Source organism: Pteropus vampyrus, unplaced genomic scaffold (assembly GCF_000151845.1).
Source record: "Pteropus vampyrus isolate Shadow unplaced genomic scaffold, Pvam_2.0 Scaffold3, whole genome shotgun sequence".
NCBI lineage: Eukaryota > Metazoa > Chordata > Mammalia > Chiroptera > Pteropodidae > Pteropus > Pteropus vampyrus.
In genome coordinates this window covers 15,243,710-15,267,936 of record NW_011888784.1, presented here as the reverse complement: position 1 = coordinate 15,267,936, position 24,227 = coordinate 15,243,710, and the positions used below count along the sequence as shown (strand labels likewise).

At 36.2% G+C, this 24,227-nt stretch overlaps 1 protein-coding gene across 13 annotated transcripts in view; it reads left to right on the top strand.

Moving 5' to 3' along the window:
- DTNA (dystrobrevin alpha) overlaps positions 1-24,227 on the top strand; it is a 342,157-nt gene that overhangs the window by 195,149 nt on the left and 122,781 nt on the right. The window lies entirely within an intron of this gene.

Sequence of the window (24,227 nt, the reverse complement as noted above, 5' to 3'; positions counted from 1 at the left end):
ATAGATGTGAGATAATAGGTCAATAATCTTAATATATAAAGAATTTATGCAAAATATGTAAGAAAACATTTAAGACAGTGGTAAAGTGGAAACAAGACATAAATAGGTAGTTCTCAACCAAGTGGAAGTAAAAATATATGAAAAATATTAAACTTCATTTTTAATCAAAGAAATTAAATGTAACACAACCCTATAACACCTTTCAACTTAGCAAAAATGTTTAGATATTTTGTTGTCAGGTTGTTTTGCTTTGTTTTAATAATGGTAATATGTAACGTTAGTGAGGTTGGAAGCCATTCTCATACTTTATTGGTGGAAGTATAAATTAATATGCTAATTCTGGAAAGCAATTTGACAGCATTAGTAAATTTTATTGACTTTGGAAATAATTGCACCTCTGATCAAAATTTCAATTTGGATTCACCTGGAGAAATAATATGAAATGGATATGATGATATATATTCAGATTTTTTTTTTAGCATTATTTCCAGCATTTAAAAACTGGAAACAACCAAATGTCTCATAATAGGAAAATGAATAGCTAGTCATTCTATAACTAAGAAATCTTATGCAGCTACCAAAAGGGTGTTTATCAAGCTATATCAAACTATTTGTAAGAGTGAGAATTGCTACAAGTTTTCTGGAGAGCAGTTCGAGAATATTTCAATTGACTTAAAATGATTATGAGCATTAACCTAGTAATTCTACTCTTGGAATATCTAAAATGGAAATACTTTTGCACAAAAATTTATGAACAAGCTTATTCATCACAGTATTTAAAATAATGAAAATTTTAAAGTAGCCAAATGCCCAACAATGGACAAATTAAATAATTTAGTAAATTATTTAATACATTAAATTTTGATACATTCGTATGATGGAAACCATTTTAAATGTTTTATAAAAATGTTTAGTGAGAGAGAATATGCTTTTAATAAAACACTGTCTACCATAAACTCCTAATATTAGAAATTAAAAAGTAGAAAAAGAAGAAAGTAAAATGTTAATAATGATTAATCTATGGGTAATAGGTTAATTTTTCTCTTTACTTTCCTGTGTTTTCTAAATGTTTTTCCTGTGGTTATATAGTACTTTGAAGTGCTGTGATATAAATTAGAATTTAAAATTACATACTCAGTGTGAATGAAGCTGTGTATGGAAAAGCGGCAAAAAGGATATCAACCAAAACATTAATAGTATGATTTTATTCTTTTATGCTGGTAAACAAAAAAATTAACTTCCACAGCTGAAAACCTTCTTAAAAGAAAAGGTTTTTTGAGTCATATGCTAGCTGAAAAGGACCAGGTACTAGGGCAGGAAGTCTAAACCACCAGTAGCAGCACTCGGTGGAGAAAGCAACTTGTCTTCTCTCCTGGAGTTGACAAGCACTTGTATAAGTTATGTTTGGGGGAAGAAAGACATAAGTTGTTTTGAAAAAAATTTTCATTGGCTACAAATAAGGGGAGAGGGAAAAGATGAAGCGGGGACAGTTCTATGATAGGAGCACAGTCTGTAAGGAAGAAATATTTACTTTTGTTGTACGGTTACAAGCAACAGTCCAGAAAGTTCATGCGTATTCAGGATGCAGTGGCATCTAGTGGTCAGCTAACAGATGCCTGGAGGTTGACCCAAAGCTCCAACATACATTCAAGAATGTGAGCAGTCTTGTTAACTGGCCCACAGCTATTAACTGGTTAACTAGTCCTGTCCCTTTCTTTCTCCAGCCACTGTAATTTAATTTAGAGCATCTCAGAATTTTTCTAAATTATAAGGAATCAGGGCAAAAATTATTCTGAGAAAGAAAGGGGAAAAAAATAAGTCCCTCTCTTTAATCTGTGAAAAGTAATGCCTGAGAACAAAAGAGAATTATAATGGGCTATTCCTGCTGCAAGAGCAAGAAATACCACTCTAACCAGTTAAAAAGGAGGAATTGCCTTTTGTAAATAAAAAGAGCCCATGTACACTTGGCTTCAGACTTGTTCTGATCCAGAGAACCAGAGGATACCCCAGAGCTCTCTCTTTCCCTGTTTCTAGGCTCTGCTTATTTCTGCTTAGCTTTATTCCCAGGAAGTTCTACCCAACCAGCATAACCAGATCTTGTGGCTCTCACTCCTTGAAGTGGTCCCCAAATCACATACTAACCCCTTCGAATCATCAGCAGGGAATTTTTCATAGTAACTCAGACAAGATCCCCAGCAAGTAAGTGGCAAAGGCTGGCTTGGATTGTACGCACAGCTTGGAACTGTCACCATGACCAGGGGATGGGATGGTCTGACCCCCAGGCCTCGTTCAGTTGTCCACTTCTGTATCTGAAGGGAAAAAAACAACTCAGTCCCTCGACAGCCACATGGAATAGATTATAAGAGAGAGTAGGAAAGAGAATGTTAGAAGGACGGTATGACAGATGCTAGTAACAGAAACTAATAGGTATGATGGCAGACATTTTACAGAATTACCTCATCAGTCCTCTTGAAATTACATAAGGTAAATTTCCTTCTTGAAATTTCAAAGAATAAAATTGAGGGCAAGAAAAACTTATTTGCCCAAGGACATGCAGGCAGCACATGGCAGTGAGGAGATTCGAACTAAGGTATGTCTAACACCATAACCCGACCTTCCCTCCAAAATGTTTGCCTGTCTTAAGCTCCTATGACTGCTTCATCTGCAATCAAGGGACGAAGAGAGATGTTCTGTGTTTCTGAGTGTGAGAAATGACAAGGGGGCAAACAGAAGCTTTAATACCTTCCGAATGACATATCTAGGTGACTGGTTGCTTCTGTCTCCCCTGAGAACACTGCTTGAGAAAGCTAACAAAGAGAATAATATAGCAGAACGTGTGCCTTAGGAACAATGTTGGATATTTTCCATATATTAAAATCAGGTCTAAAATTCAAATATATTAAAAGAATTTCTCGCTCAAAATTTTAAACTTTTTTGAAGAAGCTTGGGTACATTCCACATTAACATCCAAAGAGTGTTTTCAACAACATACTAGGTGCTCTCAAAAATATAAAAGTAAGTATAGTCTAAATTAGGACACGAAGAAAAGACAGGAGAGGAAATTCAAGGTGGAGAGACATAAATGGCAAAGTGAAATAATGGTCTCTGTAGATCTGGCAGTTTCCCAACCAAAGCATACAATCTAAAAGGAACCTAAGTTTATTTATACCTGCTGAGGTTTTACTCTACCTAGTGATTAAATCTCCAGGACACACTAGATAAGTTTAGCAGAGCTCTAAGACCTCGAGGTTTGTGTTCTCTTAACCTTCTTATTTCCTGTGCTCAGTTCTACATGAAAAACTCATCTCCCACATCTAAGAAATGATTCCAAAAATAAATATAGGCATTTGCTTGAACCAGGACATTATGTCCCCAGTTTTCTTTTCAGAGCCTACAGGAGGTACAAGTTGCTCTTGAAGTCTGTCCACAAGCACAGTAAATGCAAGTTTCACATTTGCTCTCCAGCTGAGCGTCTATGCTTAGCAAAGCTGCACATTAGTAGATAATGCCCATGAAGGAACTGCTGGATGAGTAATTTGTAGTAAAAAGTACTAACAAACTCTTGAGATTTGTTTAGCACAATTTATTTAATTCTTCATTCAGAAGTAAAATTCCATACATTAAGTAATATATCTCAAAGCACTTTGAACTTTAAGCTTTAAAGGAGTACCCAAATTGTAGGACTCTGACATGAGAATGGCCAGCCTTTACCCTGGTCTTTCTGGAGCTAATTCCTTCCAGAGCCAGGGAAGGTGAGAAATAAATCTTTGTGGCCCCTGTTGCTCTTATTGACAAAACTGGGAAAACAAAGTAAGAAGAGTACAGACCTTGGAGTCAGATTTAGATTCAGATATAATTTTCATACAATAGCTAGCTCTGGGGCCTCTCTGAGTCCACAGGTTTTCATTTGGATAATCCACTTGTCAGCTGAGACTTCCTAGCCCCTTGGGGAGTCAGATAAAGCTGGTGTGAACGCATGGGAAAGCCTAAACCCTTCCCACATCCTTTGGGAATTCTTGGGGATTACTGGCCCTTACTCTATTATTCCTCTGGCTCAAATATTATGGAAGCTGTGTTCCCATTTCCTCCTTTATCAGATTGCAAGTGAAACTCTTTCCCTTCTCCAATGTCCACCAAAGAATCCATTCACATTGGCACGTCTAGTAACTTCACTGAAGGTTTAGGGTTGGTGAGGACTGGTAGGACTGAGATGGTGGGGTATGGGGGGCACACGGCTTTTTTCATCTTTTCAGAAACCTCTGTCTTATCCTTTTTTTACTCTTCTCACATGCTTCCAGATTGTTTCTTAGAAACTACAAATATTTTCCCTCTTGCTATGCAGAAAGAATTAGCTCTTCTGTTCTTGTTCCAAACTTTCATACTCAGATATATCAAGATGCTAGCAGAACAAAGAGCATCCCAATGGCCTCCTTGGAAGACAAAGTTATAAACAGAAAAAAGGAAATTTTCCATTATCCTTTTTAAAATAGTAATAATAATACCGACCTTGCTCCTTTCTAAGATTTGTTTGAATTTTAGATGTAAGGGATGTAAAATAGTTTGCACACAGCAAATGCATGATAAATAATGATGATGATGATGATGATGATGATGATGATGATGATGATGATGATGATTCCCTACTAGGTAGCCAGTGTTTGCAGTAACTATACCTCTGTGGGTATCACTTCTCATAATTATCATTATTAATGATTTTTGCAATCATATTTTAATGTCTGTCTCCCCCATAAGACTGTAAGTTCCCTGAGGGCAGAGACTATTTCTGTCTCGTTAACCAGTGTCACCAGTGCCTCATGCAGTGCCTTGCCCACATATTTAACTTTTTGTTGCATTAATGAGTAGATGAATGAATAAATAGATAGACGTGGAGGATTTTTCTCTTTCTTTAGAGTTAGTGACTTAATAGGAAGAAGGAGTGACAGGGCAGGTGAGGGAGGGTGAAGGCAGGTGTAGGATATTCTCAGAATGTTGTGAGCTAAGAGTTTGAGAATGATTAGTGGAGCCTCAGTTTTTTCATTCACTCCTTGTTTCTGAGTTTTCTGCTCTCTCCACCATATTAGTTTCTTACCTATTCTTATTGGGTTTATTGGTCTCTCTGAAGCTAAAAAAAAAAGAAATCAAAGTATTTGTTTGCCTACCTCCACATTGCCTCACTAACACGACCAACGATCATTACATTTACAGACTAGTCCAGAAAAACCTATGTTATCTATAATTTCTTTGAAATAGTTCTGTTTTTTTGCCCTAATATTTTCCCATGGCAGATATTTTGCTTTTTAGCTACCTGCTGGAACCCAAAAATCTAACTTTAATATTATAGTATTTTCTGAACAGGAAAGTGTGCTCTGTGCTGTAATGAAGCTTATAAATTAACCTTAGGGGATATAAGTCATTCCCGTACTGCAAAGTTGCCTATATATGCAGTGACGGCTTATTGCAAAGACCTTGGATTTATAGTCTCCCACCTCTATGGGCCTCCTATTCTCATCTGAAAATGAGGAGACTGAGCCAAAGAAATGGATTTCAAATAGTAACAAGGGATGAGAGGCTGAGTGAGCTGGGATCGGCCCTTCAACCCCTGCCAGAGCAACTCCTTGATTATCTGTTTTAGATTCTTGGGTCCAGTTAAGGAATTAATTTGAAGAAAAGATTCTGTGGCAAAAATAAACATCATAAAGCTGGGGAAGACTCTTCTATAATTCAAAGTAAAGAAAATTAAATCATCCAACAAATATTTTCTGCATCTAAAGTGCTGTATTACTAGGATTGTCAAATAAAATAAAGGATATGCAGTTAAATTTCAATTTCAGATAAATAATAACTTTTAGTATTTAAGTAAGTCCTCTGCAATATTTGAGACATACTAAAAATATATTTTTATTTGCTAAATCTGACAACTTTATATACAAGGTACTTCGAGAATGGGAGGTGATGATTATATACCAAGAAGAGCAAAAAGACATTACAAATTAAATTGAACTTTTTTGCAGGTGATTTTCTCAGTAGTAGTAGTAGTAGTAGTAGTAGTAGTAGTAGTAGTAGTAGTAGCAGGTGATTTTCTCAGTAGTAGTAGTAGTAGTAGTAGTATTTTCTCAGTAGTAGTAGTAGTAGTAGTAGTAGTAGCAGCAGCAGCAGCAGCAGCAGCAGTAGTAGTAAGTGTGGCTTTTGAAAATTCATTGCATTATTTCATTGTCATTTCTCATTTCAACACTCTGTCACTTGCCAGCCAGAAGAGGCAGCTCTACCTGGACCTAACTTTTAAGGTGTACTGTTCACACAAGGCCATTAAAACTATGCATGAGAAACTACCCACTTCCTCACCTTCATCTCTGCCTTCTTTTATTATATCATACAAGGTTTTCACACCACCTACCCCCAAAGACTAATTCCCATGACTTTACTACTTCTGGAATTTATTTCTCAATTAAAATTGAAATCAATGGGAAAATAAGGTTCAACATACAGAATTTAACTTTACAGCAAATATACCTAGCAAATGTTTAGACCATGGAGTTTGAAATTCTGGTTCAATGCCCTACATGTGGAGAGTGCTAAAAAATACTGATGATGGAGTACTGTAGTTGTACCTTCAAAATTGCCGTTAGCACCGATAAAGTTATAATCACAAGGGAGCAAAACCACACTAAATTCTGAAATGTTACTTTCTCTAATTAGTATTTGCACACTACATATACATGTGCATATAGTATTTATTGTTTATCTCCATGTGTTAGAGGTTTCATTTCTAAAATCTGTAGCAGATAGATCTTTTTCAGTAAATTATATATGAGCCATAACAAAAATGAATACATCCAGCCAGGCAAAACATTTTAAGATGTACATATCCCATTGGTTTTATAGTAAACAGTTGTCACCAAATGAATTGAATTGCTTTCCATAGCCATCATGTTATAAACCTTAAATCATAGTTAAGGGGAGAAGAATGAAAGATTGTTCACACAGAATTAAATTTCGGGTTCTAAAACCACTAGGATGGACTGAGAGAAGGTGGAGTCAGCTTTGTAAAGGTAGAAATCTCAGGATTCTGTCATTTTTGGCTTTATATTCCTTGAACTTCTTAGGATTAAAAGACATTTTTACACATGCTTTTGGGCTACTCAAAATTGTGCTTTTTAAATCAGAATGATATTATGGACTTCTGAAAATTTTTTATAGTACAGTTTAGCTCAAAACATAATGGATCAGCTAAGTTGTTTGAGTGTTAAGTCCTGTTTGAAAATAATGATGGAAAATTTAGTAGTGAATTTTAAAAAGTTAAAAATAACATATCTGATTCTAGAAAGTACAAAATACAGGGAATAATTCTCTACTTGTTCCTCATATAATTTAATCTTCCAGCTTTGCCATACATCCTCAGTTTCATCAAGAAGGGCATAAGGCCCTTCAAAGCAACACATCTCATCTTCTTTGGCTCAAGAAAGTATCTCCATTCAAAACTGGAGAGTAGTGAAAATTAATTTGTATTCATTTTTAAACAGCTGTATTGAGAAAATGTTAGTATTTGAATGTAGTTAGCTTTGAAAATATTCAGAGTTATAAAAAATTGAACATTTGAGGCATAACTGAAACAACTGTATATTTTTGATGTATATAAAAGCTGTCTTTATCATCAAAGAAAGAATGAGGTAACATTTATTAGAGACATTTAGTCCAATTGTACAGTGTAAAATTTGGAACAATATATATGTGCAAAAATTTTGTAAAATGATCAAGAAACTCGACTTATTTAAGTCAAATCTTAATTATTTCTTCTAAGATGGTCTGTTTTTCTTCACCACATCTCCCCAACTCTTAAATATATATTTGAAGCTATAAAAGTGAATGATTTATCTCATTTTATTTCTAAGTAGTTTCTCTTAGCAACGGCTGAGTCACCTCTGTCATGGTCCTCCCTCTTACTGTATATACGACCAAAGGCTGACTCGGCAAGAGGAAGCCCTCCAGTTCTTGGGAACAGCCCTCCCAATGTGAGTTCCACTACCAGCCTTTCCAGGTCGAATCTTCCAAAGCTGCTAGTCTCTCTCCATGTTTAGTTTATCCTATATATTTACTGTCAAATTAATATTCTGTAATTACTGCTTGCGTTATTTAACTCCTGTGCACAGAAATCTTCCAATGAATTTTGCTGAGATGGTACATGCCATCAATGAAACTGACAGTCTTATGAGTGATGCAGACACCAAAAAATTATTTCATAGATTATTTTATGACTATAATTGTGATAACTGTTATAAAAGTAAGTTATGAGGGCATAATGAAAACAGATCAATAGAATGTATGAGAGAAATTAGGGAAGGCCACTCTGGGGTAGTGATGATAACAGAGCTGGCCAGATTTGTGGGTGAGAGGGTTGGGATATACGTGAGGAAGGAAAAAGAGAATATTCCAGGCAAAGGAATCAGCAGAAAGGAAGCTTTGAGACACGCATAACTACAATGCAGTGAGTGAACAAAGAGACATGGGCCTGGATGAAACTAGAGGCCAGATTGCTCAGAACCTACAAAGCCATTTTAAGGATTTTGGACTTTAAAAGTCAGTAGGAAGTCCATCATGCTTTTACTTGCTATTCTACAAAATGCATCTTAGTTTACTACAGAGGCCATTAGACACAGCATGCATGGCTGCTAAGTTAGTTCATGTAATCACAAGCTGCCATTACAGAAGTATAAGGAACAAGGAAGGCACACACAGTAAAGGCATAGCTAGTGAGGAGAATATCCCAGGTCCTCATAAATTAAACAATGAAATGTTTCTTTCAAAACAGAGGGGTCCTTATTGGTTGCTTGCCATTCCAAACACACAGTTTATTAAAAACCCAGATTACCAAGTAAACCAGACTGAGTCTGGACATGTTCTTGAGGTTGAGTAATCATCCTCCTGTTCTTGAGGTTGAGTAATCAACCTCCTCTCTCTCCTATTCCCACTTATTGCACCTTAGCCTCTTTATTTTGTCCTTCTGTCTGCTGTTCTTTTTTTTTTTTGACTACTCATCTAATCATGCATTCATTCATTCACTCATTCATTCATTCATTATGGTGACTGCTGTTCTGCTCTGATGAACCCGTTCTCTCCACTATCAGGAGTCTACTATGTCTGTAAGAGGAGAACATTTGACAGTAAGTAATGCTGCTCATCTAATGGTAATTCACCTTCCAATACCCCTTATGTCTAGAGTTTTGGCCAGAGTTAACAGTCCTGGAAGAGTTCTAGTTCTGAGAGCCCAGAGCCACGAGCAGCACATTAATGGAGGATTAATACTGCAAAATGCTATGCTAGAGAAAGTTCCCCAGATCAATGTTACAAATTACTCTTGACAAGTTTTACAGAGAAAAGCTAGGTAATTAGCTTGAACTTTTTAAACTAAAAAACACCTGATTTTGATTCTACATGATTAGGATATAAGCAGGCTCTATATTAAAAAATAAACACATTTGTCGTACGTGATATTTTAAAACTAAAAATGACCGTGACTTTTTTCTTTTTGTTTGGAGGTAAGAAGTCCAGTTCTCTTTCTGTTCCTTACTATCACAAATAATCTCCCCCCTACACACCTCCGTAAAATAATGATGGAATCCTAAAGTTTGGATGAACAAAGGCACACTAAACTTTTAAAAGCTCTGTCATTTCAAGGTCTCATTAGCTTGGCTACTTTACAGACAATTAATGGACCTTAGAGAACAATAACTCAAGTTTAAAGCATTTCCAGGCTGATGGTGCCACAGGGCAGTGACTTGCTTGCCTGAAAGGACTTCTGTGGACCCTTGTGGTTGTGACCATAGTTTGTGAACTCCAAGGTTCTCATTCTTCATTCCTCCTCCTATCCGTATCACCTCGTATTTATTTCTTGAAAGGAGATCTCTAGAGAGTCTTTACACTCTCAGAGAAATACATCTATAAATCAAAACAGACAAAAAGTGGCATGGACTTGAAAAGGCAATATGATAGTTGAAAAACATCTCTAGCTTGGACTCAGGAAATTTACATTCTGATCTTGGCTTTGCTACTTCACTATGCAGCTTTGGACCTCTTGCTTGACTTATGAGCTTCATCGTTGGCACAAAGTGAAACCATAAAGTTGGGGAACTCCAGCACAGACATATATTACAAATAAAACAGCAATGATGAGAAACTTTGTGGTCTGACTCCTTTATGCACCATTTTTGTTTGCTCCTGAAATTTTATGCAGGCTCTGGCTTTTATTTGAAGTAACCTGGCTTTATGTAACAGGGCTGACTCATATTTCAAGCCTGTTAATGTAATAGTTCACAGCTGGAAGAGACCGATGGCTTTCTACACTGTATGAGCTCAAAGGATACTGTTGGTCACATATAGTAAACTTCCTAAGTCCCAGAATCCCTTTCAACAGCCTTGTGGAGCTTTTAAAAAACAGTTTTTTCATAGTTATTTCTCTCAGTGCCTAATCGTTTTCAGGGAGTAGTGTAGGCTCGTTTAGTCTCTGAAGTCACTAAGGGGCATCAATGCTCTGGTGCACTGAAAGAGAGTGAAATGGCGGGCGCTAGTCTGTGTGCCCGGCACCATCAGGAAATGGCTTGAGTACCCCTCAGAAAAAAAAGCCTTTGTTAAAAGAGAACTGATTGTTCTATCTGAGACACTGAAGCTGCTGCTATTACTCTTTGCTATGTTCTCATGAGGTCTATGGACAGTCGTTTCCATAAATGCAGACACTGAAGCATGAATCTAGAACACTGGCTTTCAGTGTTCACAGATTCAAATGGTGAACAGATGTGAACGCATCACAAGAGTGATTTTTACAATCTCAAAACTATGTCCACAGTGGTGTTGATGCTATTTGGCTAAAAATTTTTTGTCCAAATGCTACAGTTCTTATTTTGCATCACTATGACTGTTTCTAGTAGTATGTCTGTGAAATGGGGTAGTTTGAAGTATGGGCATGAGTCAGAAAAGCACTGTGTGTGTTTGTGTGTGTTTTATTTGTCTCATTTACAAACACTAACTTGAAGGAATTATAATTCAAAAATTAGCTTTGTTTTCTGTTTTTCTAGGCAGGTCTGTTTTCTACACAATTGTATTGTATATCACTTTGTCTTTAATATTATCATAAGAATAACATAACCTAATAAAAAAATATGTGATCCTTTAATCAGGTTAATGTAATTCATTGTGGTACTGGCTTTTGGGATCATAAACTTCCCAGTAGTAGGCACCTCATTTCCATACCCGTTGGTTAGCTAGCTACTCTTATGTTTGAGAATATTCTATTATAAGCAGGGTGTTCTCCCATCCAGATGATTTTTGATATGTGGTAGACTAGAGTTCCAGTGATTCTTCTATTGTGATAGTCAGATGTGTTAGCTCGTATTTTAATAATCTGAACATATTCTTTACTATATTTACCTCTATTAGTTTGACTATACTAATTAAGCAATGAGAACTAATTAAATGTATTCATGGAGATGGGATCAGTGTGCAAGCCTGGTTAATTCTAACCAGGAAGCCCCAACTGAAAGGGTTTGTGTCAATGGTAACTTTGTACAAGGATTCCAGCACTGAACCTCTGGAGCAGAATATTTCTAGAGTACTCCTGTATGAGCTATCCGGGTGTGTTCAAGAATTACTGAGAGAGAAAGTACTTGAATTTGAGTTTGTTTTATGATAGCATTTAGCAGATGTTCCATAAATGCTGGTCAAACATATATGGCAGTAGGATGAAGAGGCTAAAAGCTTGGAGTGAAAGTCTGTCAGACGAACCTAGGTTTAAATTTCATCTCTTTAAAATCTCTAAGTCTCACTTTACTCATCTGTAAAGTGGAGATACTAACACCTCTTGATCTGAGGATTAAATAAGATCACAAAAATTAGTAATTGACATAGTAAGTCTAAATAAATGAATAAATCATACTTAGGAACTAACAGAGTCTAAGGAGGAATAGGTTGGTAGTGCAGCATGAGGGCTAAGTATATAGCTTCTGAGAGACTTCGGAAGTGCAAATCTTGGTTTCATGGCTACTAGAAATGTGATCTCGTGAAGGTTTCTTTAACTTCCTCAGCCATACTAGTTTCCTGTTGCCGTAATAACAAATTATCACAAATTCAGTGGCTTAAAACAACACAAACATATTGTCATACAGTTGTGAAGGTCCAGATGTCCAAAATAGTTCCGGCTGTGCTAAAAGCAAGGTGTTGTCAGGGTTACTTTGCTTCTGGAAATTCTAGAGAAGAATCCATTTCCTTGCCTTTTCCAGCTTCTAGAGGCCACCTGCATTCCTCAATTTGTAGGCCTTCCTTCCATCTTCAAAGTCTCTTTCTTTCCCTTATAAGGACTGTTAAAATTAAATTATACCCAGTTAATCCAAGACAATCTCCCCATCTCAAGATTCTTGATTTAATCACATCAACAAATTCCCTTTTGCCATGTAAGGCACCATATTCATAAATTCTGGGGATTAGGATATGAGCATCCTTGGGGGTAGGGTCATTATTCTTTTTACCTCATTAGCCTTGGTTTTCTCATCTATAGAACAGGATAGTATTATATGACCTATCTCAGAGTTAGAACAGAAATAAATAAGATATGTTATGTAAAATGCTTAGTTCTGAGCCTACCCACACATGGTAAGCACTTAATTAATGTTGACTGTTCTTGTTATTATTACCAGTGAATGAATCTCACTGTCCCTTCCTGCTACATTACCCAGGCATTCATGCCCCTGCCTCAACAGGATGATTCAGGAGGCCTGAGTTATTCAAGACTGAAAAAGAAGGAGCGTTCCCACCAGCTATTCTTCCCCACTCAAATTCTTGGCAGCAACCAACTTAGAGCCATGGCTCTCTTAAGAAACAGAGATTTCTTCCAGTGGTTCCTTAATTTCAGACAAAATTCTCTTCGATGGAAGGAACATAACTAAGAGCCTTATAATTCATAGAAACAGATCCGGAAGCAAGAAATAAGGACTGCTTCTGTTTCTTCTCTCTCCATTCTGTACTCCTGTCATGCCAGTCAACTCTTGTCTCAGAGAAAGGACCATGGTGTGCAAAATGCCATTGTTTATTGCTGGGGATCTTGCAGCCATAAGTTTTGGCCGCTCATACACTCTGCCTGTTTCTTTTCCATGTGGCCTACTTAATTTTGGCATGTGCATTCATTAACCCCATACACTTGGCTATGCCTTTATTGGATAGCAGTCATCAGAGTTCCTACAATATCCTTGCTATTTTCTAAGTTGTTTTTATATTATATCAGCCTGAGATATTCTTCAGATATAGAACATGAGTGGGGAAAGGGAAAAAAATATCATGATATTAATTAATTTAATATTTAATATGGGCTGGTCTTTATTCCACTTTTTACTGAGACATACAACTAGATTGAAAAGTGGTTAAATGTAAGTTCCCTCAAGTCCTCATTTTAAATGAGAACAAAATAAGTCCTTCTGCAATCTAGAATTTTTGAGATTTACCCTTTAAAAATATTTGTTCTGGCACAAATGAATTTTCAGAGAATATAGAAGAATTAGTAGGAAAAAAAGGAATTTTTTTTAATTCAGTAAATAAACCCTGTGATCTTTTTATACCCTTTAGGGGTTGCATTTACACCTCTTTTTTCTTATACTTTGTTATTGGTCCTGAATCCACAAATACATAGTAATGGTCATATTGACATCTTCCCACCTACCTCCCATAGCCCTCTTCCACCATTTACCCTCCCATCTCCCTTATCTCAAAAGACAATTTCCTCACGTGGCCTCTGGTGTATGTCATACAAATCTGACCTCCCTAGGAAGCACGTGAGAGCCATGATTATTTCCTTGTCCCAGTCAAGCAAAATTGCTATGTCCTCAGTCAGGTATTAAAAAGAAAGCAACTAAATTAATTATGCTAAGGTGAAGTCTCAGATTCTCTGAGGGAAATTTGTACATTTACAGGAATAAAACTAATTTTTTCTAGCATTATTTGTGTGTAATTACAAGTAAAATTGTAATATATTTAAAGTGTATAACATGAGGGCATCATATACCTATACATTGTGAAATGATTTCCACATTCAAGTTAGTTAACATATCCATCACCTCACAATTACCTTTTCTAAATTTTTAATGTTCGATGAGAACACTTAAGATAGCTGTTAACAAATTTCAAGTTTAAAATACAGTATTATTAACTACAGTCACCATTAATTAGAGCCTCAGAACTTATTCATCGTTTCATCGTATGACACTTTTTTTCCTTTTTTTACTACACTTGCCTGGTCTTTCCTTCTCAAGCTAAGAACTGTTTCGTTGGTTTGAATGATATTCCCTAATACACAGAAATGAGGATATTGAATAAAGGAGCTAAGTTAAGGAAATAAAACAAAGGGCAAAAAGGAAAGACTGAATTAGAGAAAAAATAAAATGTGAAGAGGAGAGGTGGATGAAAATGAAGGGGGAGGGAATGCAGAGGATATAGACACCCTTAGTGAAATTGTGGCATTGCATAGCTCATTAACTCCATCCTGTCCAGCTCCCCTTGACATCCACCAATGCGTATCTTAAATTATGCTTTAAGCCCATTTTGGTGTGTGTATACATGGGCAATGACCTACCACCACTACCCTTAGGAAAAAAAGAGCAGTTCCCTTGAGTTCTATTTTATACGATGCCACTTTGGTCTTTCTTAAGAGGCCTGGTGGGCACTGTATTCAGACATGTCAGGATGTAAACCCTTAATCTTTCCAAAGCTCTGTTTTCACGTTGGTAAAATGGGAATGATAATACCAACGTTATGGTGTTTTTATAAAAACAAATGAGAAAATTTCTGCATAGTACTTGGAACATAATAAACTTTTCTTATAAAATTGTAATTGTAGTGTCATGACAATTATTCTTAATTTTATTCTCATCATTCCTATTTCTTCTCCCAGAAAAAGTCTGGTTTTCTTGTACTATTGCAGAAAACTTATCCTGTTGTAGAAAACAATATACTTAACTGCCTCCTTTTTCCACCTCTCCAAATTCAACACTCTCTGAACCTAAAAAAAAATGTTTTTAAAGGAAATTTTAAAGCACGTAGGCCTCTCTGGCCAACGTCTTGATGCTCGATGTTCTGTAGTGCACTTTTATTCTCACTCTCCTTTTCCTAATTCTCATGGAAATCGCACTCCTGGAAGTTGAGATAACAGTTACCCCAGGTCAGTAGCAACCCCATTTGTTTTTCTCAGCACATGGGAGTTAGACCAGGGAGGTCCTATTTCTTTTTACTACTCTTTTTAAGATCATCCAAAGCAAAAGATGAATTAGAATCCTTTCAAGCACTAGGAGTCATGCTGGTAGTGTCCTAAAGCACTTCGGATTTCCCAGATGGGAGTCATTGCCTAAAACCTGAACATCGAGTTTGTATACTCTGGTTTCTGCCACGTGAGGAGCCCATCACTGCCTTCTCCCATCATCTCTGCTCCACTTTGACATCTACCCTCTTTCCCTGGCCTTATAAGGCCAGCACCAGCCTTTTTGCCCTCTCCCCTGGATAGCTGCTCTGTAAATGCATCCATTGAGACTGGCTGCTCCTTTTCACTGAGAGTTGGTTCTGCCTGTAAAATAAGGCTACGTTTGTTTCTTATCGAATCCTGGCCTTCCCCTAAACCAGCCCATGCAAGGAACTATAATTCTTTATTTGTGTACCCTCAGACATGAATATTTTGGTGGGGTGAAAGTCCATATCTTTTATCAAATCATTAAAAGGGTCTAAACTTTAAAAGAAATTACAGACTAGACAGCTTTACACTGCTTAATTAGCTAGTACGTTCTGTCTTGTCATGGCCTTTTATTGAGAAGCTAAATTTAACTCAGTCACTTGAAAAAAATTGGAATTATAATCTTTAGGTTTCCAAAATATTTTATAAATGTGCATGTGTATATATATGTATGTGTGTATATATATACATATATATGTATATATCTATATATATATGTATAATCCCACTATAATGAGATAAGTGGGGCTCAAAATTCAATTACAAAATTTGAGGTTGTCTTATTTGCAAGATTAATTAAAAAATAATTAGTCTAATTATGGAGGGAAGAGAATTTTCATTAATTTGTTTTCATATATTAGATATTTAGGAAAAAGAAACAGACATGTGTTTATAAAGAGTGCCATCTTGGACTGAACTGAGAATGTTCCAAATGATGAGAAGGTAGTCATATCCTAACATCCACCCCACAGAAGTTAAGCCCTCGGCAATCCCAGCAAGAAAGCAGAGTCAGGCATCGTTTTACCATGACCCAGTGGGCCTATACATATAGCATTACTACTCTTAAGAAATATAAATGTGCACACAGAGGGCAGCGGGGGGGTGGAGAAAGAGAGGGAGGGAGGGATACAGCCATTGTCCCAAAGGCACATCATATTGGATAAAACATCATTCTCTAAAAAAATCTTAGCAAACAGACGACACCCTCCTTATGGTCATCTCCCCTAGGGACCCTTGAGCAACTTTTGATTAAGCACTTAGGCAGGGCTCCCAAGTACTTTAATGACATTCTTATAACTTCGAACCTCACATGACAGAGCCCAAATTTTGATCATTTTCCTTCCAAAAAGTTCCTTTTTACCCATGCCAAGTTGCTCCCAGCCTCACTCTGCAATCTTTAAGGCCTAACTAATAGTAAGAAGGAGGTTACAGTGATGTCCAGCAGGAGTCGTAGCTTCTTACCAAGTCAAATGAAATAAAATGAAACCAAATAAAACCAAATGTCCTTAAACGTCATAAGCACTTTTACCCCAGAATAGCAGGTTTCTGCCTGACTTAAAAGTACGACTGACAGTAATTTTGTTTTCCCAGAAAAAAAAGAGAAAGGTTTTCTCATTTTTAATGGCATTTTCTATTTTTTGAAGTTTGACTCATTACATGCCCATATCAATGGATGTGTATGTATATGTATATGTATATGTATATGTATATGTATATGTATATGTATATTTACATTCTCCAAAGAATTAATTATCTTCTCCTTTGGCTTGAAGTATATTTTACAGTGTGTTTTACAAGCTAGAGAAATATATTACAAAGCAGCATAAGAATTCCAACCTAATGTTGTACAAATAAGTTCATAGTCAAACTCAACTAGCATCATTTTTCTAGCTCAAACCTGGCTGTGTATCAGGAGCACCTGTGGTGCTTTTAAAAAGCACAAATGCTCAGCTCCAAACTCAGATTCAGTAAATCCAGATATTTGATTTTTTAAAAATTTATTTATTTAAATTAGTTTCAAGTATACAGTGCATTGGTTAGACATCTATTTGCATTTTTGATACGGTCTCCAGGCTGGTGTGATGGGAACCACATTTGAGAACTACTATGGCAGATACTTTCCGGGGAAGATCAAATGCCTGATAACACATCCAGGAAGTCATTACACTAAAATAGTGAGCTCATGTCCCTTGCCCCCCACAACAAAATGCAAGTTCCAAGATCAGAAGATGACATTCAAAGTAAAAGACACAGTTGGAAACCCACTATAGCCATTTATTTTAGTAACAGCATTTTCCTACTTTCAGGGGCTCATCTTAATAAAGGACTAGGAAATAAAAGCAAATGCAATTATACTTCGCCTCGGGAAAGAGCTCTGAATACTTCTTTTTATTATATTGCCAAAGATTAGGACTAGAATGTAAATCTGAGAAAGTCATATCAGAGGCCTCTTTTATTAACAGAAATGGAAACAGGCATTTATACGCCACCAATAAATCAATTAAAGGAGGAAAGGAGCTTGAAATGGCCTTCATTGCAGCTATTAACTTCAGAGAGTGCAGCAGTGGGTGATTGCTGAACCCAGCATCTTCTTGTCATCCACCTGGGGCAAAACGGATGAGAATAAAGCATGGGAACAGTCTCATCGTACTAAACACAAAGTCTGCAAATCTTAAGTGTTTGCTAAAGTGAAGCAGAAGCAAAGCAGAGCCAGACGTTTCCAAAAACATTGTTGGCTTTTGTGGATTGAAACTGTGAGAGTGTGACTCGTTGGTGTGTTTATGTGTTGTCTGGGTTTACATAAATCTAGATGCTGGGAATTGTTTTAATCACTATGATTATTTCCAGTATAACAGTTTTAAAATAGGAGGATTCTATTAAAAAGTATCACACATAGGAATTTCTCAGTGAAATTGGAGAAAACTGTGGACCCTTTCCTTCTCCATCCTCCTTTTGGCCTGTTAATCATCAACTTCTGTCAACTTCTTTTCAGTTTACTAGTTTCCAAAAATCTTAAATTGTGTTGAATAGTGGCAGCTGGAGTAAGATTACTGGTTATTAGAATTCATACTAGCCTAAGAATTTAAAAATTAAAAGCAAAAAAAAAAAAAAAAAAAATGGATTCAATTTCCTGTCCTGCCAGAAAATACTATGTATGTTTTTGGGTATCTGCTTTACCTACCAGAGCCTTAGGTTCAACTATAATTTAGGAATAATAATATCCCTCCGACCTCCTCAAGAGGTTATAAGGAAAAGCATTTTATAATCTTCAGAAATTTATACAAATGTAAGACACCATTAGGTTAAGCTTCTACCTTTAAAATGTCTTCTGTCATTTTTATTTTATGTTTATTATGTTTATTATGGATGACGTTGGATTAAAGATGTGAAGGAAGTAACTCGAGGATGTGGTATTTCAATGTGAATTTATTCTCAGTGTGCCAAAATACAATTCACATTTCTTCTAACACTCTGTGCCCTACATTAAACTTATTCTTTATATCTTGCTGTCTCTCACATAGTTCTACTCTGCTATTTTATTCCTTCCGCATCTATAGGGGCAAAGAGTTTGAACTCTCCCTGTCCAGTTTTCAGCCCTCTTTTAATGACTAGAGTGGAACAAGGGTGACTTAGTGAACTCACCTCCTACAAACTCATTATTGCCATGAAGGCTGCAGATTGTTTCCTAATATGTGTGAAGTACTGTGGGAGAGCAAAAGCTGAGGTCCTCACCTCTTTGCTTCTCCATGAGGCCTGCCAATCACCAAGCCCTAATGAAAGTGTCCTAAATCTCTCTCAAATCAATCCTTTAGCACAAAACAGAATATTCTTAGTTCTGAATCACAGAAATATCCTCCTGACTGGACTCTTCCCTTAATTATGTGCTTCCACCCTCTCCCCTCCTGCCTACCCAGTCTCTCTTCCACTCCTATAAGAAAGCCCTATACTGTCTAGACGTGACAAATGAGACTCTGTAGATCTGATGCCTGTTCACCTCTCCAGCATCTCCATGCACACCTGCACTCAGCAATACTGAACTATCCCCAATTCCCAAACGTGCTGTGTACCCTTTTAAAAGCACAAGCTTTTGCATGATTCTTCCAACTTTCATTGCCTTTCCTTCACTCTTTTCTATCTGGAAAATTCCTGTTCATCCTTTAAAACTCTATTCTAGAGTCACCCTTTTTTTGATGCCTCTTTTAGATCTTTCCAGAAATAAACTACTGTGTCTAGCAGTACACACTTTCATTATTGTACATATTATACCAAATTATTAATTATTAATTATTTGTTAGAATAACTTGTTTTCCTTTCTAGACTGTGAGCTTTTTAAGGGCAGGGGTAGTATCTTATGATCTTTGGATCTCGAGAAACTAGCAGAGTGTCTGACAAATTATAGCTATGTTATAAATATTTCTTAAGAAAATAATAGATGGATTCTTATAAGCGAAAACATACACCCTGATCTGATCTCTAGGAAAAAAAAAAAAAAATCTGATGAGGCTCATCACTTCTTTATCACCATTAGTTCTTTTCTACTCTTTTGACATTTATGTAATCTTCTGGTAAATTCTAAGGTTGTAAGCATTGCATCTACATAAAAGGGCAACACAAACCAACCAAATTAGGCCTGTTGGTGAAGCACGTACTTTGTGACATTGTATCAGAGATGGATTATTTTCCCCTTGTCTCCTCCATATGATTTTGGGTAGCTACACTTATACTGAAATTCATGAAAAACCAAGCTTGACAACTTCGGAGCAAAATTGCTCTGTAAAAGCACTGCCTCCTTCTCCTACTGTAAGTGCTCTTCTCTCTTTGTAAAGCCATGAGAATGTGGTCAGGCATTATGTATCTCAAGTCTTACTGGTCAGAGTTAAATTGGAAACTAAGGCGCCCAAAGTGAATCCTGTTGGATTCATGAGCTTACTTTGTCCACGAGTCCCACTATTCAATCAGTGTAAGCTGTAAACTAGCATGCCTTTTTCACTATTATAACTGTGATCGATGGGTAATAAATGAGTATACTCAATTTTATCTAACAATGTTGTTTCCCAGGAACTCTGGGGTAAAATGAAAAGTGTGTAATTTTTCCTTTTATGTTTATAATTATATTTCATGTTTTCTATTATTTCACACCAATGAATTTTTTCTTCTTTTCCTCATAAGATACATGTTTTACTTAGAAGTGAGATTTAATACCTATTGTGTAACTAATGATAGTTCTTTTATGAGTTAATTAACCAAAAAAAACGGTGATGAATAGACCAAAAGGTGACATCAATGTAGTTTGCATCTATTTCAACTCCTGTTTCATAAGGCAAGATTTTACTTTAAAATGTATTATCTTAGATTATAATAGATATAAATTAGTTTCTCTCATTTCAAATAATCATTTCTGAAACTAGTACAATTTGAATTTCACTCATCTGTGGGTCAGTTTTTGGAAATATAATTGAAAGTCCATTTCATGGAAAGCAGACTTAGCTCTACTTTTCTGTTTCTTTGTTTTTATTTTTTTGTACAATAAATATACGTAGCATTTATTGATTGGATTTTGCTAGGCACTGTGAAGAATTTAAAACTTTTGACGTTGTTGCCCTCAAAAACCTTACAGAGAGACACACAAAAAGTTAACTTGAAAAAGAAATGTCACCAACAGTACAAAAAGTAACATTGGCAGCAAGCACCAAAAGTTCAGAAGCCAGTCTTTACCTCCCTGACATTTTCAGTCAGAATTTCCAACCTGCCGTCCCTTGTGATTTATTTTTAATGTTTTTTTTTTTCATCTCATTCCAACAAATAGGTAGACGCAGAAACATATCACTGGTTCTATCCCCTCTTTCTCTTTTGACTCAGCTTTCCTTCTGATCTTTTGAAATAAAGATTGGGAGCTATATCCATACTATTTTTGAATGTCAGATTCTTATGTCCCCACTTCCTCTGTAAGGAGATGGGGTTAAGTGAATCAGGAAGGGTGTGTTTTTCTTCAGATCTCTGTATATCGACCATACCTACATATTTAAAATCTTATAAAAAGGATTCAATCGTTTTCAGTGGTGAATTGTTATCAAAGCTTCATTAATAACTCTTTCCAATTATTAATGACCCTTTCCAATTAATATTTAACCTGACCCTGGTTATATTATTACACATTGCAAATGGGTACATACTTTCCTTGACTCTGTAAACCCAGGCTGATCCATGCCATTCTTTTCCTTCCTGGCAATAGGCAAATAATCCTTGAATAAAAGCAATTTGTGAGGCTGTTTGAAAAGTTAAACTGATATCACAATGATTTCACCATCATTTTTTTCTTTTACCCTCGAGTGAGTCACTTTATACACATCATTATTACCTTTTGAGCAGTCTCCTGTAAGTAGTACTATTAAATTTACCTCAGGTAATCAGCCTCTCATGGTCACATACCTTTCTTTCCAGTTCTACAGCTGTAATTACCTCATTGTGCTTTCATTGCTCTTATGCTTTTGTATCTCCCCCACTACAGTGTAAGCACCTTGAGGGCAAGAGCTGTGACTTGATCACAGTTTATACCCAGAACTTTGTTGTTTGGAGTATAAAAGATACTCAATAAAGGTTTGTTAAGTTCAGCATTAAAAGAAAGGCGTGGCAGGCTATGGAGGCTCAGAGGAAAGGCACCAAACCAGGCAATCATAGAGAGTTAGGGGGGATTTCAGAGGAAGATACACCTAAATTGATACCTGAAAGGTAATTGCGAGTTAGCTAGGCCTAAGGAGAGGGCAATCCAGACCAAAATAAATAGCATGGACAAAGACTCATATTTGAGAAAGAGCAGGTAAAAAGGTCACCTATGCCTTATATTTACCATGCCTAAGAATCAAAACATAGTGGTGTACATACGTGCGTGTGTGTGTGTGTGTGTGTGTGAGAGAGAGAGAGAGAGAGAGAGAGAGAGAGAGAGAGAGAGAGGTGGAACTTTATTTTTTAAAAGTTTAATTAGATATAATAAAAAATCAACTCCCATTAACCTATAAAACTCTTCATATTTAGCCCAAAATCCTTGATCTGACTAAACAACATTTCCATTAACTTGCTTATTATTTTCTCTTTCCTCAAGTTAAATTTTAATTTTTCGTATCTTTTTACATTATCTGTTCTAATTCTTGGTAGTTTTTAAAATAGATCCACTGTGGACAACAGTATGTTTATTTAAGTAGAGACATGTGAACCTAACCACCTTGCATGAAATTATGTATAGAAAAACTATTGCAGGTTTCACACACTCAACTTAGAAATTAACATTTAGAAAATCACCTGCTTTTTTTTCTGGAGATATATATATATATACACACACACACATTTTTTTATGGTGGCATTGGTTAACGAAAGCCAGTAAATTTCAGCTGTACACTTTAACAGTAAGGCATATATATATTTACACTGTATGTTCAACTCCCACAGTTATATTCCTTTCTGTCGCCACATATTTGACCCCCTTATCCATACATTTCCCTCTTCCCCACTTCCCCCTACCTTCTGGTAACCACTAGTCTATTGTACATGTCCATGAGTCTCTGTTTGTTTGTCCTGTTCACTTGTTGCTTTTGGGTTTATATACCACATATAAGTGATATCATGTGATTTTCAACTGTTTCTGTCTGGCTTATTTCACTTAGCATGATTATCTCGAGGTCCATCCCTGTTGTTGCAAATGGCAGTATTTCATCTCTTCTTATAACTGAGTTATATTCCGTTGTATATATGTACCATAGCTGCTTTAGCCAGTCATCTATCGTAGGACATTTTGGTTGCTTCCATGTCCTGGCTACTGAATAATGCGGCTATGAACATCGGTGTGCAAATATCTTTTCTGACATGTGTTTTCAGGTCTTTGGGGTAAATACCCAGTAGAGGGATTGCTGGATCATATGGTAGATCAATTCTTAGTTTTTTGAGGAACTTCCATACTGTTTTCCATAGTGGCTGTACCAATTTGCGGTCCCACCAGCAGTGTATGAGGGTTCCTTTTTCTCTGCATCCTCTCCAACATTTGTTTTTACTTGTCTTGTTGATTATAGCTATTCTAACAGGTGTGAGATGGTATCTCATTGTGGTTTTGATTTGCATTTCCTGAATAGCTAGTGATATTGAGCATCTTTTTATATACTTATTAGCCATTTGTATGTCCTCTAGGGAGAAGTGTCTGTTCAGGTCCTCTGCCCATTTTTTGATTGGATTGTTTGTTTTTTTGTTGTTATCGAGTCATCTGATTTCTTTGTGCATTTTGGATATTAAGCCCTTATCGGCGGTGTTGCTTGCAAACATATTTTCCCATTCATATGGTTGTCTCTTTATCTTATTGACAATGTCTTTTGCTATGCAAAAGCTTTTTAGTTAGATGTAGTCCCATTCATTTATTTTTGTTTTTACTTCCCTTTCCTTTGAGGTCAAATTCATAAAATCCTCTTTAATTAAGTCCAAGGTCCTTGAGTTTAGCTCCTATGTTTTTTTCTATGCATTTTATTGTTTCAGGTCTTATATTCAGGTCCTTAATCCATGATAGACAACGGTCTAGTTTCATTCTTTTGCAGGGAAAATCACCTCTTTCTAAATTGAGATTTGGGGGTATACAAGGAACAACTTGCAGCAGAACGTGGTGGAAGGCATACTGGTCTTAGAGTCCAAACATCTATGCCATTCACTTCACTAGGTTAATGTGACTCATCAATCTCATCATTTGTTGAATGGAATCCATAATATCTGCTATATTATTCATAGGTATTCCCAAAATTGAAAGAGGGGCTATATGTGAAATGAATCTCCTAACCAATTGTAGACGATTGTATTCAGGGTTGTATTAAGTTATAGCACAAGGCATCTACCATTGTAGTTATTGTTCGTTAGAAAATAAAAATTGTATAACCCCTCTAACAACAGCAACATTCATTGTATGTGGAAAAATATGTACAGCAATTTAAGTTAATGAAAGTAA